This window comes from Oncorhynchus clarkii, chromosome 8, assembly GCF_045791955.1.
Source record: "Oncorhynchus clarkii lewisi isolate Uvic-CL-2024 chromosome 8, UVic_Ocla_1.0, whole genome shotgun sequence".
NCBI classification, from domain to species: domain Eukaryota; kingdom Metazoa; phylum Chordata; class Actinopteri; order Salmoniformes; family Salmonidae; genus Oncorhynchus; species Oncorhynchus clarkii.
In genome coordinates this window covers 8,119,219-8,134,218 of record NC_092154.1, presented here as the reverse complement: position 1 = coordinate 8,134,218, position 15,000 = coordinate 8,119,219, and the positions used below count along the sequence as shown (strand labels likewise).

Genomic DNA, 15,000 nt, shown 5'->3' with positions numbered 1-15,000 from the left:
ATAACGCAACGGACAAAAAAATATTACTAGAAAATATTCATATTCATGAAATCACAAGTGAAATATATTGAAACACAGCTTAGCCTTTTGTTAATCACCCTGTCATCTCAGATTTTGAAATGATGCTTTACAGCCAAAGCAAGACAAGCATTTGTGTACGTTTATCGATAGCCTAGCTTAGCATTATGCCTAGCTAGCAGCAGGCAACCTGGTCATGAAAATCAGAATAGCAATCAAATTAAATCGTTTACCTTTGAGCTTCGGATGTTTTCACTGTTTGATAGCAAATGTTCCTTTTTTTCCCAAAATATTATTTTTGTAGCCGAAATAACTCCGTTAGTTAGTCTTCACATTTGGCTGAGAATTTGACCGGAAATTGCGGTCACGACAATGCCGAAAAATATTCCAAATTAGCTCCATAATATCGACAGAAACATGGCAAACGTTGTTTATAATCAATCCTCAAGGTGTTTTTCAAATATCTATTCGATAATATATATACCGGGACAGGTGGCTTCTTAGTAGGAAAGAGAGAAACACATTTGTCTTTTACGCACAAAACACTCTGAGAGCCTCCTGTTGACGTTCGGGCTCATATCAGTTCTGTTATACTCACAGACAATATTTTTTACAGTTTTGGAAACTTTAGCGTGTTTTCTATCCTAAGCTGTCAATTATATGCATATTCTAGCATCTTGTCCTGACAAAATAGCCCATTTACTTTGGGAATGTTATTTTTCCAAAAATGAAAATTCTGCCCCCTAGATTCAACAGGTTAATATATAAATGAAACATAATACAAAAACAAAATCAACAGGAAACTAAAGGAACCAAAGGGAGTGATATATATATATATATACAGTGCCTTGCGAAAGTATTCGGCCCCCTTGAACTTTGCGACCTTTTGCCACATTTCAGGCTTCAAACATAAAGATATAAAACTGTATTTTTTTTGTGAAGAATCAACAACAAGTGGGACACAATCATGAAGTGGAACGACATTTATTGGATATTTCAAACTTTTTTATTCAGCACCCTTAAGTTAATACTTTGTAGCGCCACCTTTTGCTGCGATTACAGCTGTAAGTCGCTTGGGGTATGTCTCTATCAGTTTTGCACATCTAGAGACTGAAATTTTTTCCCATTCCTCCTTGCAAAACAGCTCGAGCTCAGTGAGGTTGGATGGAGAGCATTTGTGAACAGCAGTTTTCAGTTCTTTCCACAGATTCTCGATTGGATTCAGGTCTGGACTTTGACTTGGCGATTCTAACACCTGGATATGTTTATTTTTTAACCATTCCATTATAGATTTTGCTTTATGTTTTGGATCATTGTCTTGTTGGAAGACAAATCTCCGTCCCAGTCTCAGGTCTTTTGCAGACTCCATCAGGTTTTCTTCCAGAATGGTCCTGTATTTGGCTCCATCCATCTCCCATCAATTTTAACCATCTTCCCTGTCCCTGCTGAAGAAAAGCAGGCCCAACCCATGATGCTGCCACCACCATGTTTGACAGTGGGTATGGTGTGTTCAGGGTGATTAGCTGTGTTGCTTTTACGCCAAACATAACGTTTTGCATTGTTGCCAAAAAGTTCAATTTTGGTTTCATCTGACCAGAGCACCTTCTTCCACATGTTTGGTGTGTCTCCCAGGTGTCTTGTGGCAAACTTTAAACAACACTTTTTATGGATATCTTTAAGAAATGGCTTTCTTCTTGCCACTCTTCCATAAAGGCCAGATTTGTGCAATATACGACTGATTGTTGTCCTATGGACAGAGTCTCCCACCTCAGCTGTAGATCTCTGCAGTTCATCCAGAGTGATCATGGGCCTCTCGGCTGCATCTCTGATCAGGCTTCTCCTTGTATGAGCTGAAAGTTTAGAGGGACGGCCAGGTCTTGGTAGATTTGCAGTGGTCTGATACTCCTTCCATTTCAATATTATCGCTTGCACAGTGCTCCTTGGGATGTTTAAAGCTTGGGAAATCTTTTGTATCCAAATCCCGCTTTAAACTTCTTCACAACAGTATCTCGGACCTGCCTGGTGTGTTCCTTGTTCTTCATGATGCTCTCTGCGCTTTTAACGGACCTCTGAGACTATCACAGTGCAGGTGCATTTATACGGAGACTTGATTACACACAGGTGGATTGTATTTATCATCATTAGTCATTTAGGTCAACATTGGATCATTCAGAGATCCTCACTGAACTTCTGGAGAGAGTTTGCTGCACTGAAATTATAGGGGCTGAATAATTTTGCACACCCAATTTTTCAGTTTTGATTTGTTAAAAAAGTTTGAAATATCCAATAAATGTCGTTCCACTTCATGATTGTGTCCCACTTGTTGTTGATTCTTCACAAAAAAATACAGTTTTATATCTTTATGTTTGAAGCCTGAAATGTGGCAAAAGGTCGCAAAGTTCAAGGGGGCCGAATACTTTCGCAAGGCACTGTGTATATATATATGGAAGGTAATCAGGGAGGTGATGGAGTTGAGGTGAGTCTGATGACGCGCAGGTGCGCGTATCTGTGGTGACAGGTGTGCACTAAAACGAGCAGCCTGGTGACCTAGAGGCCGGAGAGGGAGCACACAGTGACTAGAGGTGTGTTGGGTCACTGTCCTGTTGAAAAACAAATGACAGTCCCACTAAGCGCAAACCAGATGGGACAGCGTATTCCTGCAGAATGCTGTGGTAGCCATGCTGGTTAAGTGTGCCTTGAATTCTAAATAAATCACTAACGGTGTCACCAGCAAATCACCGTCACACCTCCTCCTCCATGCTTCACGGTGGGAACCACACGTGGAGATCATCCGTTCACCTACTCCGCGTCTCACAAAGACACGGTTGTTGGAACCGAAAAATCTAAAATTTGTACTCATCAGACGAAAGGGCAGATTTCCAGAGGTAACTCTGGGTCTTCCTGTCCTGTGGCAGTCGACATGAGAGCCAGTTTCATCATAACGCTTGATGATTTTTGCGACTGCACTTGAAGAAACCTTCAAAGTTCTTGAAATTGTCCGGATTGACAGACCTTCATGTCTTCAAGTAATGATGGACTGTCATTTCTCTTTGCTTATTTGAGCTGTTCTTCCCATAATATGGACTTGGTCTTTTACCTAATAGGGGTGGTTTACAGAAGATAGCCCGATCTTGTCACAACACAACTCATGGATTGGCTCAATTACATGAAAAAGGAAAGAAATACCACAAATGTAACTTTTTAAGAAGGCACACCTGTTAATTGAAATGCATTCCAGGTGAATATCTCATGGAGCTGGTTGAGAGAATGCAAAGAGTTTGCAAAGCTGTCATAAAGGAAAAGGGTGGCTACTTTGAAGAATCTCAAATATATTTGGATTTGTTTAACACTTTTTTGGTTACTACATGATTCCATATGTGTTGTTTCATAGTTTTGATGTCTTCACTATTATTCTAGTGGAAATAGTGAAAATAAAGAAAAACACTGGAATGAATGAGTAGGTATGTCCAAACATTTAACTGGTTAATGTATAGAGGACCTACACTACAGTGTTAATCTCCATCTCATCACTGTCTTTCACCCAGTGTGTTAGTGAAGGGTGCTGCTGGTGTTCTCTCTGGCTAATTAGGGCTAACATGACTGTGGAATGTCACACCAACACACACACTTACGCCCACCCACACACAGACACACACACACTCATTAGTTTGTACCTCAGCCCAGCGGGGAGAGCGGGACAGACACTTGGCAGGTGGTTGCTGGGATACGGAGAAGAGCAGACCATCATTAGTGTGTGTGTGTGGGGGGGAGCAGTCGGCAGCATGCAACATCTGTGTCATCAACATTGATCAGTTGTCTAACTATGCTTCTGGCACTGCAGACTAGGCGAGAGTTTGTACTTTGTGTTTGTGCTTTGCCTTCGGTCTGTTTTCCGTCGGTCCGTCCTCCGGCGGCAGGGCCTTCGGTCCGTCCTCCGGCGGCAGGGCCTTCGGTCCGTCCTCCGGCGGCAGGGCCTTCGGTCCGTCCTCCGGCGGCAGGGCCTTCGGTCCGTCCTCCGGCGGCAGGGCCGTCGGTCCGTCCTCCGGCGGCAGGGCCTTCGGTCCGTCCTCCGGCGGCAGGCTGGCAGGCCCAACACACACCCTCAATGCACCTGCGTCTCTAATGGCACCCTGTACCCTAAATTAGTGCACTATCTAGAGGATCGGGTCCCATTTGGGACGTACCCTATATCAGCTCAGGGGAATAGTCTGTTGTTGAAAAGAGGAATTGAGAGGTAGATATATCCTGTTTTAACCTGCTGCACAGTGACTGTCAATCTCAGGTGGTTGTGTGCTGTAACCTGTATGTTAAATACTGCTGGGAACAGACAATCATGATATAGTCATGGTTAATGATAATGTATGGAATAGAGATGTCTAATATAGTCATGGTTAATGATAATGTAGGAAATAGAGATGTATAATATAGTCATGGTTAATGATAATGTAGGGAATATAGATGTCTAATATAGTCATGGTTAATGATAATGTAGGGAATAGAGATGCATAATATAGTCATGGTATAGAGATGTCTAATATAGTCATGGTTAATGATAATGTAGGGAATAGAGATGTCTAATATAGTCATGGTTAATGATCATGTAGGGAATAGAGATGTCTAATATAGTCATGGTTAATGATAATGTAGGGAATAGAGATGTCTAATATAGTCATGGTTAATGATAATGTAGGGAATAGAGATGCATAATATAGTCATGGTATAGAGATGTCTAATATAGTCATGGTTAATGATAATGTAGGGAATAGAGATGTCTAATATAGTCATGGTTAATGATCATGTAGGGAATAGAGATGTCTAATATAGTCATGGTTAATGATAATGTAGGGAATAGAGATGCATAATATAGTCATGGTATAGAGATGTCTAATATAGTCATGGTTAATGATAATGTATGGAATAGAGATGTCTAATATAGTCATGGTTAATGATAATGTAGGGAATAGAGATGTCTAATATAGTCATGGTTAATGATCATGTAGGGAATAGAGATGTCTAATATAGTCATGGTTAATGATAATGTAGGGAATAGAGATGCATAATATAGTCATGGTATAGAGATGTCTAATATAGTCATGGTTAATGATAATGTATGGAATAGAGATGTCTAATATAGTCATGGTTAATGATAATGTAGGGAATAGAGATGTCTAATATAGTCATGGTTAATGTTAACTTATTATGGTATAGGGGACGGTTGTGTCCCACTTGGGAAAAAAACAGAGAAAATGCAGCGCGGCAAATTCAAAAAATTTTAATAAAAATCTAACTTTCATTAAATCACACATGTAAGGTACTCAATTAAAGCTACACTCGTTGTGAATCCAGCCAACATGTCAAGTTTTAAAAAGGCTTTTCGGCCTTTTCGGCCTATCTGATGATGGCACAATGTCAACAAAGAGAGTAGCATATTTCAACCCTGCAGGCGCTACACAAAACGCAGAAATAAAATATTAAACATGTATTACCTTTGACGAGTTTCTTTTGTTGGCACTCCAATATGTCCCATAAACATCACAAATGGTCCTTTTGTTCGATTCCGTCCATATATATCCAAATGTCCATTTATTTGACGCGTTTGATCCAGAAAAAAACAGCTTCCAAAAAACGCAACGTCACTACAAAATATTTCAAATGTTGCCTATAAACGTTGACAAAATATTTCAAACTACTTTTGTAATTCAACTTTAGGTATTTTTAAACGTTAATAATCGATCAAATTGTAGACTGCGCAATCTGTTTTCAATACAGGAAGTAAACAAACCGTGCTCCTTTTTACGTCTTGCGCAACTCTCAATAGTGTAACGGTGTTCCTGGATGTGCTTCTTCTTCATTGCACAAATGAATAACCTCAACCAAATTCCAAAGACTGGTGACATCCAATGGAAGCGGTAGGAACTGAAAACAGGTTCCTAAGAAATATCCCTTGGCAATGACAACTCAGGGAACAGTCAGAGGCAAAAAAATAAATAATTCTGAACAGTTTGTCCTCTGGGTTTTGCCTGCTACATAAGTTCTGTTATACTCACAGACATGATTCAAACAGTTTTAGAAACTTCAGTGTTTTCTATCCAAATCTACTAATAATATACATATCTTATATTCTGGGGATGAGTAGCAGGAAGCTATTTATCCAAAAGTGAAAATGCTGCCCCCTATACCTTAACAGGATAATGTAGGGAATAGAGATGTATAATATAGTCATGGTTAATGATAATGTAGGGAATAGAGATTCATAATATAGTCATGGTTAATGATATAGAGATGTATGATATAGTCATGGTTAATGATATAGAGATGTATAATATAGTCATGGTTAATGATAATGTAGAGAATAGAGATTCATAATATAGTCATGGTTAATGATATAGAGATGTATAATATAGTCATGGTTAATGATAATGTAGGGAATAGAGATTCATAATATAGTCATGGTTAATGATATAGAGATGTATAATATAGTCATGGTTAATGATATAGAGATGGTTAATGATATAGAGATGTATAATATAGTAATTGTTAATGATAATGTAGGGAATAAAGATGTATAATATAGTATTTGTTAATGATGCTGTAGGGAATAGATTTATAATAGTCTTAATGATAATGTAGGGAATATAGATGTCTAATATAGTCATGGTTATTGATAATGTAGGGAATAGAGATTTATAATATAGTCTCTGTTAATGATGCTGTAGGGAATAGAGATTCATAATATAGTCTTTGTTAATGATGCTGTAGGGAATAGAGATTCATAATATAGTCTCTGTTAATGATGCTGTAGGGAATAGAGATTCATAATATAGTCTTTGTTAATGATGCTGTAGGGAATAGAGATTCATAATATAGTCTTTGTTAATGATGCTGTAGGGAACAGAGATTCATAATATATTTGTCCCGCACATTGAATATAGTGGCGGAGAGTCCCTGTGATCCTAGATTCAGATCATTCAGGTGAGAAAAAACATCACCCAGACTGGCCAGTCGTGTGAGAAACTCATCATCATCCAAGAGGTCAGACAGGTGAAAAACATCACCCAGATAGGCCAGTTGTGTGAGAAACTCATCATCATCCAAGAGGTCAGACAGGTGAAAAACATCACCCAGATAGGCCAGTCGTGTGAGAAACTCATCATCATCCAAGAGGTCAGACAAGTGAAAAGGATGGTCAGTGTTGAACCTTAACCTCGTCTCTCAATTAAAAGAAATGTGTCAATACTTTGCCCCTTGATAACCAGCGCACTTCTGTATGTTGATAACCAGCGCACTTCTGTATGTTGTAAAAGCGTTACATGGTCGCGGCCCATATCATTGCATAATGCAGAAAATACACGGGACTTCAGGGGCCTTGCTTTAACAAAGTTAACCGTTTTCACTGTTGTGTCCAAAACGTCTTTCAAGCTTTCAGGCATTCCCTTGGCAGCAAGAGCCTCTCGTTGGATGCTGCAGTGTGTCTGGAGCAACTGCTTGCACACGCATTACCACTCCACTATGTCTCCCTGTCATGGCTTTTGCGCCATCAGTACAGATACCAACACATCTTGACCACCAAAGTCCATTTGATGTCACAACGCTGTCCAGTACTTTAAAAATATTAGATGAGGCTTATTTTTTTGTTTTTAAATGTCTGCGCAAGAGTAAAGGTTTAATCGAGTTTTGAGATTGTACTATCACATATATCACACTGTGGCTGAGGAAAGGCACTACTCCTAATATAAGTGAACCCCAAATCAATGTAGTTCTCATCATATTTGCGCCTCTTTGATGGTCCAAAGTCCCTGTCTGTTGTTCTGTGCTTTCCCGGGTAAGGAGGCAGTAGCTCTTCTTCTGCATCAGATTCACAACAGTCAGTGTCCATGCTAGCTGGGCTAACAACAAATGTAGAATTACTGATGCTAGCTTTGGATGTGGTCGTGGAAGCAGAACAACTTGTGTGGTCGACAGGTGCAGGTGTACTACTGCTGGTGGTAGCAGTACTACCAGTAGAGCTGGTATGTGTCTCCACAGAAAGAGCAGCAGCTACGTTTGGCTATATACGGACCGTTCGTGGAATTCCTGCAAGAGAGTAACGGTTAATGTGATTGGATGTTAATTATATGACTAGGCTACCAGTATTTTGCAGAACATTAGATGGTTTAATTGTATTTTGTATTTTTGGCAGTGAAACAAGGCTACTCAAGCAAGAAAAAAACCTCACCCAAATCTATAGCCCTGTTGGAAACCAAAGAAAAAGTCAGCAACCTTCCCGCTAGCCATGATTGGCTGAGATAGTGAGTGGGCTGGACATGCTGAGAGATGAATTTGGATTTGTGTGTTGGGTGAAAACTGCACATTTTAGAGAGGCCTTTTATTGTTGTCCCCAGCGCAAGGTGCACCTGTGTAATGATCGATGCTGTTTAATCAACTTCTTGATATGCCACACCTGTCAGGTTTAATGGATTGTCTTGGCAAATGAGAAATACTCACTAACAGGGATGTAAACACATTTGTGAGATATAAGCTTTTTGGAACATTGGAACATGGAACATTTCTGGGATCTTTTTTTTTAGCTCATAAAACATGGGACCAACACTTGGTGCTGCATTTGTATTTTTGTTCAGTGTATACCAATCCAGATGTGCAAAGCTCTTAGAGACTTGCCCAGAAAGACTCCCAGCTGTAATCGCTGCCGAAGGTGCTTCTACAAAGTATTGACTCAAGTGTGTATGTAAATTTAAATATTTCTGTATTTATTTTTCAATACATTTGCAACGATTTCTAAAAACATGTTTTAATTTTGTCATTATGGGGTATTGTGTGTAAGATGGGTGAGAATTATACATTTTTTAAAATCGATTTTGAATTCAGGCTGTAACACAACACTATGGAATAAGTCAAGGGGTATGAATACTTTCTGAAGGCACTTTTTTTATTGTTCTGATTAATGTCTTCTTTTATAAAAAAAAGTTTGCTCTGTCTCTTATAGAAAGTAATGACTTTATTTGTGAGGCAGAACCTGGCTGTGGAATCTAGTTGAAACCCAAACGGGAGGCAAGGGAGATGGAATTTGTTTTTGGTAGCGAGGGAGACTAAGTGAATTAATAATGTTTTTGGTGACAATCATCTTTGAAATCAGCATATTTGGCGTTATGGTTTGTGTAATATCACAAAGTACTAGGGTAGTGAATTGATGTTGCTTCAGCTGTAAGCTAACAAAGAAAGTTAGCCTGCAATTAAAGTTGTAAGCTACCGGTATTGTCTTTCATTGTGTTCTAGCCTGTATGGACATTGTTTGGCGAACAGTAATTAACAGTTTCAACATTTCTACATGCTGTGACGCATTATTCAAGTGTGTTAACTTCTGTGCAGCATGAGTGGGGAGCTAACAATGCAGCCCAGACTGCTCTAGTATATGTATATACTGTACCCTATATCATCTACTGCATCTTTATGTAATAAATGTATCACTAGCCACTTTAAACAATGCTACTTAATATACAGCAGAGAGACATGTAGTCCTCATTATGTCCTGTTATAGTCCTATCAGCAGAGAGACATGTAGTCCTCATTATGTCCTGTTATAGTCCTATCAGCAGAGAGACATGTCGACCTCATTATGTCCTGTTATAGTCCTATCAGCAGAGGGACATGTAGTCCTCATTATGTCCTGTTATAGTCCTATCAGCAGAGAGACATGTAGTCTTCATTATGACATTATGTCCTGCCAGTAGAAACGTGTTTTAGGCCTCACGCTACCCATACAGGGATACATACGTTTAACTTACAGTCGACCCCGACACAGCCATGACACGATCTCAAAGAAGACCTGCAGTACTGACAATCTAGAGCGAGTAAAGCCAACCAACCAACCACACACATTTTTGTTTTCCTTCAGCTCCCTATCCTGTTGTAGCAAGTTAATCTTCATTTTGGTACGGAGTTAGCCTAGCTACTATCAGACGGGGCCTTCCCTCCCCTCTGCCACCAAAATCGTGAGCTTTTTGAAAATCAATTGTTTCCACCTGTTCGTCCGTCATCTTGAGATTACGTTTCATGAAAACCTTGATTTCCCCCCCCCCCCCCCCCCCCCCCCCCTCCGTTGACTGTTTTCATCCTCCTTTATTCCTATTATAACAATATTATTCTTCATACTTCTGCACTTTATATCAAGTAATTCTGCTTTCATTGTTTTATTGTCATACCGTAGCGTCTCTGTAGTGTTTTAGGGAGTCCACGGTACTTTTCATTGTCTTATTTTCCGCTCTGATTTCGTCCATTTTGTTAATGTAATCCATTCCTGTTTTTAATGCCTCAACGTCCCCCAGTAGTCCAGGCAATAGATCCAGTTTTTTTTTAAAGCTGTTCTCTCATGCTTGTAAGCAGTGCTCCATATTCTGGAGACATACTTCTAAAAAATGTCCCCCCCCCAATTAGTATTTTTAGAATTTGACGGAGGCTTCCCTTCAGTTTCGCTCGAGGAGATGTCCTCTCTCTTTTGTTCGCTTCGATTTATCCGATTTTCTTTTTTTGAGCATATCAAAATGCTGATCAATAAATCATTCAAGGTTCTCTTATTTTATCCAGAATGTTTGTTTCGCAGTTATTAGCTAATCCTACATTTTATGATTAATGGGACAAGCTGTGCCTACCACGCTACCAACTGCTGCATCATCAGCCGGTTAGTGAAGAGTGAGAGTCTGTGTTTCTTCTGCTGGATTAAAAACAACTTCAGTTGTTGTAGCCATGACAAAGGCATCTTTGACATAGAGGCCTAAACCCAACATCTAACCCTCTTCCTCTCTTTCTTCTTCCTTTTTCTCCTCCTCTCTTCTCCTCTTCCTCTCTCTCCTCTTCTTTCCTTCTTCCTCTCTCTCTCTCTCCTCTTCCTTTCTCTCCTGCAGAGTTCACCAGAGACCGACGCAGCATACAGACCTGAGGGGGACCAACACTAGCAACAACCTTCTGTTTGCCCTGCCTTTCTCTTCCTCCTCCAGTCCTCCCAGCCACCCATGCTCTGTGAGGCTCTCTATCCTCTCCTCTCCCTGGGCATAATGCTCCATCTCTACTGCTGAGCTCTCCCTTACCCCACCTTACCCCCTAACTCCACCATGACCAGTCTGAAGCGGTCTCAGACGGAGCGTTCGGTGGGCGGCTCGGTACCTGCCTCTGATGAATTCTACACCCGTCGCCTGCGCCTCCCCAATGGTGGAGCCCCCCCACCTCGCTCGGAGAGCACCCACCTCACCTCCTCTTCCTCATCCGGCTCCTCTTCCTCCTCCACCCCGGGGGTTCCCAAGATGGGAGTCAGGGCCCGCGTGGCGGACTGGCCCCCAAAACGGGATGGAACTGGTGGGGTGTGGCACATCACCGTAGATACGGACTCCCCGAGTTCCACCATGTCATCTTCAGGTGGTGGAGAATGTGGGTCAGGCGGGTCGGCCGGGGAACGCGGGTCAGTCGGGGAACGCGGGTCACCGGGGAACGCGGGTCGGCCGGGGAACGCGGGTCGGCCGGGGAACGCGGAGAAAGAGAACGGAGCTCGGGTTCAGGCTCGGCGCCCACGGCCCATAGCAACCTGTCGGCTAAACTGGGCCACCTGATCAGCCCTCAGGACTCCTCGATGCTCCGGAACATCCACAACACCCTGAAGAGCAAGATGCACCACAGCAGACATCACAGCAAAGACAACCGCTACCTGTCGCCAGACGGCTACCAGGGCTCGCCGCGTAAAGGCATGAGGCGTATCCGCCAGCGCTCCAACAGTGACATCACTATCTCTGAGTTAGAGGGTGACGGGGGCGAGGGCTGGTCCTTCTCCGGCTGGACGCCCATGCATCGAGAGTACGGCAGCACCTCTTCCATAGACAAACATGCAGGCTCAGGGGAGAGCTTCTTCGATATGCTCAAGGTATTTTCTTGATTGATGCAAAAACAATTAGTGTAAATTAAAAAAAAAATAAACACGGAAAAAAATGTACGAAGAATTCCAGAGGATAATGCATGAAAGTGTTGAATACACTGATTTGTATGTATTTTAAATGTGTCACGTAAACTTCATTCATTCATTCAAGGGCTATACGTCCCAGGAGGCTCCTGATCAACGCAGCCCGGCGCCGGACAGACTTGGTGAGCTGCTGACGGTGGCCCCGCACAAACAGGCTGCCCTGGATCTACCTGATGGACCCCTGGGTCCTACCAGAGGTAGCCCCGCCAGTCGCCTGAAGGAAAGAGAGAAACACCTGAAGAGGAGGTCCAAGGTAGAGCACATGAACTGCACTTCTCATTAATGTTAATAATTATAATGATTTATTAAATGTCTATAGCCCTTTTGATAACAGAAAAAAATCTCAAAGTGCATCAAAAGCAAAAAACAAGCCAAACATTAGCATGAGTAGCCTAGCTATAGCTAGCTAGGTCAACCAATACATCATCATGAGTAGCCTAGCTATAGCTAGCTAGGTCAACCAATACATTATGAGTAGCCTAGCCATAGCTAGCTAGGTCAACCAATAGATCCTTATGAGTAGCCTAGCTATAGCTAGCTAGGTCAACCAATACATCATGAGTAGCCTAGCTATAGTTGACTAGGTCAACCAATACATCATCATGAGTAGCCTAGCTATAGCTAGCTAGATCAACCAATACATCATCATGCGTAGCCTAGGAATAGCTAGCTAGGTCAACCAATACATCATCATGAGTAGCCTAGCTATAGCTAGTTAGGTCAACCAAGACATCATCATGAGTAGCCTAGCTATAGCTAGTTAGGTCAACCAAGACATCATCATGAGTAGCCTAGCTTTAGCTAGTTAGGTCAACCAATAGTGGCCAAGACTTTGAATGCATGAATCCTCCAAAGATGGAGAGGAACAGCACATGGCTCGATCTTGGAACCAGCCTGAGTTGCGTAACCACTCGACTTCTGCTTCACAATATATGGCACCCACTTGTGTGATGCCTCATCAGCTCTGGTCGCCAGAAAGCTCACCACTCACAGTTCAGAGTAGTAATCAGTCGTGCTCATTACGAACCCTCTGCCTCAACATTGCAGTCCTCTACTGCATCTCCCATTCCTCTCAAACTTCAGGTGACTCCTCAAACGGTGTTCTTAGAAGATCAGGAACCAGCAACCATGTTAAACAAAAAACATTGGCCAGCTATTGAACAATTTGTATTTATCTTGTCTGTAATTCTGACCCACCACCTCGATTCGGTCCTATGTAGCAAAATTTGAAATTGTGTTTTTGTTGTACACTGGATAAAAGTAGAGACTCAGAACTAGAAAAAAGGTATATCAAACACTGCAGTTGAGGAACAATGGGGAAAGTCATTCAGCTTTGTAAATTGATAAATGGGTAATCCCACATTTTAAGAAAATGTCCCTTTGAGTTTTTTGGTTCACCTGCTGGAGATATATTTTTGTCTACACCTATTCAACATCATTCACACCCTCTTCAGCTTTAGCCCCACCTATATCTCTTTAAGGATTCACACGTGAGGCCATGTGCTAAACAGAGCGAGTAAAGTGGTGTAGTAAACAACCAAAGATTTCAAGACTAAAAGTGGTGAAAGCAGTAGTTAAAATACCCTATCTAGTCCTTGGCCTATATCCTAATCTGACTTTGGTGCAGATCATGTTCTTCACATGACATAAAACAAAATCTGAGTTTATTGTTACTTGCATAGTGTTTGACGTAGCTAGCTAGCTAAACAAGGAACCATAATCCCAACTCATGCACCCTGCATGAATCTGCAGATAGCTAAAACTAACCAACTAGGTTCAATGTTAGCTAGCTGACAGTATGCTTAAACTTGCAATGAAATTAGAAATGTATAAAATCTGAAAATGTAGCTTGACTCTTATTCGTTTACATGGATGAATGCTTTTCCCTCTCGGTCACGGTTGCCATGGTTGCTCCTAGTTTAAAGATGTAATCCAGAGACAGGTGTTTATAAAACAACCTTGTGTTCTGTTTTCGACTCTCCACATTTGGCAATCATCTCTCTACTTCCTACCAGGCAATCCACCCACTGGTTTCAAAACTCGGTCAACTTCTTCTGTGACAACAACACTGTTGATCACATTTCTTCCCCATCACTGTCATGAAAGTTCACATTCCAGAAGAGATTTCTGCCATAAAACAACAACATTTAGCTAAAAAATAAATGAAAAATGTTAACGCTTCTCCTGCTAGACTGCCTAGCTTCTTGAAACGGGTCACATTGTCATGTCTGTGCTTAATGTTTTTTTTTTTTAATGTGTCATGAGTCTGTACATTACACCAATATTACATTAAAATCAATAATTGTTTTTATCCATACACATTGTTTAATGTTTTTAATATATGCACAGTGATGCAAACAACATTTCCCTCTGGGGGATAATAAAGTCATGATCTTATCTGATTCCAGTCGGAGACTGGAGGGGAGTCCATCTTCAGGAAGCTCCGCAGCGTCAAGGCCGAGGGTGACTCGTCCCGGGCTGGGTCTGATGTGGAGGATGGGGTGCGGGAGGACGTCATCGGCCCCCCTCCTAAACCCTGGTCCTGTCAGAAAGGCTTTGCTCACTTTGACGTGCAGAGTATCCTCTTCGACCTCAACGAGGCTATCCAGGGTCGACAGTCCGGCGGGAAACGCAAGAACACCACCACGGGCGCCTCCGCTGCGGCCTCCGCTGCGGCCGCCGCCTCGGCCTCCGCCACTTCCTCGCTCTCGTCCAATCAGAGCGGGGTATGCGGCGGGGGCGGGTCTCCGTGCGGGTCTCAGGAGGAGCTGAGTGGGAAGGAGGGGGCCACGGGACAGGGAGGGACTCACACCACTAACCCTGCCCTAGACCCTGGTGATGAGAAGAGCAACGATCTGGTGCTGAACTGTCCTTGTTTCAGGAATGAGCTGGGAGGAGAGGGAGAGAGGAACATTGGCCTCTCTAAACGGGTAGGAGGACACACACACATATATATATATATATATATATATATATATATA

The 15,000-nt window shown here is 42.0% G+C and overlaps 1 pseudogene; it reads left to right on the top strand.

Moving 5' to 3' along the window:
• The window catches only part of LOC139415688 (signal-induced proliferation-associated 1-like protein 1), a 128,479-nt pseudogene that overhangs the window by 102,634 nt on the left and 10,845 nt on the right, over positions 1-15,000 (top strand).